This window comes from Amblyomma americanum, chromosome 3 (assembly GCF_052857255.1).
Source record: "Amblyomma americanum isolate KBUSLIRL-KWMA chromosome 3, ASM5285725v1, whole genome shotgun sequence".
Lineage (NCBI taxonomy): Eukaryota > Metazoa > Arthropoda > Arachnida > Ixodida > Ixodidae > Amblyomma > Amblyomma americanum.
Window position 1 is genome coordinate 39,353,516 of NC_135499.1, and position 3,599 is coordinate 39,357,114.

General features: G+C 45.7%; 1 pseudogene; it reads left to right on the forward strand.

The window, feature by feature from the left end:
- The first annotated feature begins 481 nt into the window (after positions 1–481).
- LOC144123688 (uncharacterized) lies at positions 482–2,369 on the forward strand (annotated as a pseudogene).
- Positions 2,370–3,599: the final 1,230 nt, after the last annotated feature.

A 3,599-nucleotide genomic window follows, 5' to 3' on the forward strand; every position in this document is an offset into this window, starting at 1 on the left:
GGAGCACGCGCACCTCCGAGACACTTCGTTCACCTCGTCTTCACCAAGAATATCTGTTGCAATATCATGCCAAAGCTTCTGCTTAATATGAAAAAATATATATAAATATTGTGTTGAAGACTATTGTTTTACGCGAGAATATACAAAGAAATAATTTTTTCCCACTTGTCTCAACGTAACGTCAGGACCGCAGGTGTTTGTAAACACACTGGTCGCGTTTATTTAAGGAGTCGTCAGAGTGCGCTCCAAGTAAGCTAAACGTCCACAACTTACTTCCGGTGCACGCAGGCAGAGCACGCTCTACGCGCTCCGTCCTTTCCTTCCTCGGAGGAGGTGTGTGATGGTAGGGTCCCTAGAAATACTTGCAAGTATTTCTAGGGACCCTAGTGGAGGCGCACCTCAAGTCTCGCTTCCGGTATCGTGACGTTTTTCCGGCCTGGACGCACTTTTTGGTGCCCTTTTTTTTGCAGATGATGGCGTGATGGCTTCGCGCTCCGTGCTCGTAAACATCGGTACGTAATTGATGTTTGCAAGCTCGTCGAGAGCCTTCTTTTAATTGAAGGCGCATGCTCAGGGTTCCTACTAGACACAAGCGCTGCGACTGCAGGGGCGGACCTGCTTGTGGAGCTGGGCAGTGGAGTGGGCATGCTGGGCAAGGCTTCGGCTGTCAGTGTGGGAAGCGCGCAAGGGTACTTAGGTATGTGTGACTCTTTTGCGCCTTTTATTTCGTTCTTTGGAGGTCGAAGAGTATTCCGTTTGCCTCCATACATCGGTCGATTGCATTTATCGTAGGGTTTTAATTTTAGCGTTGAAATTCGAAAGACTTGTCTCTTTCTTTGTGAATTGCCAGCCTATAAGGCTGCAGCTAAGTTGACGGCACGTTGTTGGGTGCGGAATGGAGAACGTGGCGAAATGAGGGACACTGCGCGCCCGGGAATACATACGATAGGTTTTTGTTGGTGCTGCATTCATGAAGGCGGGCGACTGATTGTTCACATGAAAGTACAACGGTCAGCGAAAATTACAGTGGAAGCTCTTTAAATCTGAAACACCTCATTTTCACTTTGTGATAAAAGTGATAAAAGAAAAAAGGAGTAGAAGAAAGCGATTTCTGTGATTGTATACGGGAACCCTGCATGCAGTGTATTTTTCTCGCTTCCGCGTTTGTTTCTGTACTGAGCAAAGCACGTTTGTTTAGAGCGTCGTGTTATGCTGCGACGCATATGTGGCGAAATTTTAAGGCATCATTGAGTAGCAAGGGGCTTATGCTTGCAATATTTGAATGTCTATCTGTCTGTGCCCGAGCGCCAGTATTTTGTCCGAAACGCCATGCGCTCTTTAAAATTGAACTTCTTGTGCAAAACACAGCACAAGCACTCTGGACAAGTGCGCTCATCTCTGTTGTTTGCTAGAGCTACTGAAAATAATTCAATTTCGTTATTTTTACAGAGGGCCGTTTCCGGGGTGGGTGGCCGACAGTGACAGCGGTGATCATAACTACTTGAGGGGATGCTTGTAGCGCGACAAGAAACAGACAATGGACAGAAGATGAACGGGACAAGCATAACTACAACAGTGAGCAGTGCCTCTTTTATATACGCATGGTCATGCTGTGCTACCCACCTTTTAATACAAGTACTAAAGCTGTAGGTGTTCTGTTTCTGTGATGCAGGTCTCCCCAACGAGGGCTCGGTTTGGGCGCATGCAGAGCTTCTTCTCCTGATTTCATCATATTCCAATCACCGGCAGAACTTCAGTGATAGAAACAGGAAAGCAAAGAAATCTGGGCAACGATCAGTAATGAGATGTGCCACCGTGGACACATGCGCACTGGTAGTGACTGTGAAACAAAATTCAAGGGCTTGAAGCGAACCTACGATAAGCACCGCCTGCATAAAAAGAAGACTGGGAGGGGGAGAAAACAGTGGCCATATTTCCAGTTCATGGACGAGTTGCTTTCTGCAAGCATGGGGTATGAAGCTCCTATGGTTTCGAGCCAGCTCGAAATATCTGCCACGTCAGCTGTCTATGCAACTGCAGGCTGCACGCCACCTGCCGACAGTGAGGAACAAGCAGAAACATCCGCACACTGTAAGAAGGAGCAGAGAAATGACGGACTATCTCGCCGAAAGCGCCCACAGAATGCTAGGCGATATCAAACGCCATCCGCCGTCTTGAGTGAAATCCTCAGAAACATGCACTCATGGCAAGACGAAGAAAGACAGCGGTACAAGCAGCAGCTCAAGATGCAGCAACTCAAGTCGCAAATGCTCCAACGCCTTACCGACAGCACTCGAAAGGAGCAGCAGCTGACTTCTCCCACTTTTTTGTGTGTGTTTCGTGTTTTTGCTGGCAGAACTACTGGCTAGCATTTTTATTCGTAGTGAATAACTCTATTTTGCGACAGCATTTTTTTTCCAGTGCTTTACTTCTTGCTTTTATTTCCAGTCACATTTTGCAACAGCATTTTGTTTCCAGTGTTTTACTTCTTGCGTTTTGTTCCTATAGTCACAGTGACTGTATTCTGAAAATTGCAACATATATTTTGAACGTTTTACAGTACCTGAGAATAAGTCTTCAAATTATTTTTTCTAAAAATATACAGGCAGTGTATTTACTTAAATAATATTTTATTTCCGTTCATGAGCCTGTGTGGCCAAAAGTATTCATACAATAAAATGTTTACAGAGAGTCGGTCTGTGTGCTGCATAAGTATAACACTTTCATTTCGGGACTGCAAGTTCACTTCCTATTGTAAACTTTCTTTACACTACACTCTGCGCAAGAAACATGCTACTGCATTTCGCTTCATTGCAGCGCCGCTATTTGTAGGCTCTGTGTCCTCATCATGGAGAGGTGTATCCGTGTCTCTCATTCTGCATGGCCCACCACCAAATGGCTCTTTACACTGTAGGATTAGGTTGTGAAGAAGACATGATGATACAGTACAGTTGCTCATCCTCATTGTGCGTTGCATGTCGAGATACTTGAGTCTTCTGAATTTTCCTCTGAGCTGAGTTCGCTCAATTACGTACCTTACCTTGCTGCTCCTAGAGTTTCATTGAACTTTGCTGTTTTGTCAAGTGCCCATTATTGCTGTATGGTCGCATGAGACTTACTGACAGAAGATAGGCAGAGTCGCCTAAGATGTGAAGATTCTCTGGCAGGTTGTCAGCTACTTTATCAAAGTCAGACGTGTCAAAAGCTGGCATCATGAATTAGTCCCGGGCTCCCTTCATGTATGCGACTGAATATCATGTTGCTGTCGCAGCAACCATGTAAGATGGCTGAATGGAATTCTTTCCTGTTCTGGTACGCATCTTGCTCCTTTTAAGAGGCTTTGATTGCTATGTGGCAGCCGTCCACAGCACCAACAACCCTAGAAAAGTGCCATTTTCTGGGAAACTCCTGAGCAACTTTTTGCTGGTTTGCAGGCCAACGAATGAGGTCTTTTGCAGCACATGCCCGCACCTCTATAATACAATTAGTTAGACGGAACAACAACCCCTTATTGACACCAAATCGATCAGCAGCTCCATGAAATGATTCGTGGTTGCCCAGCAACCACAGTGTCAGAGGTACGCAAGGCTTCCTCTCCA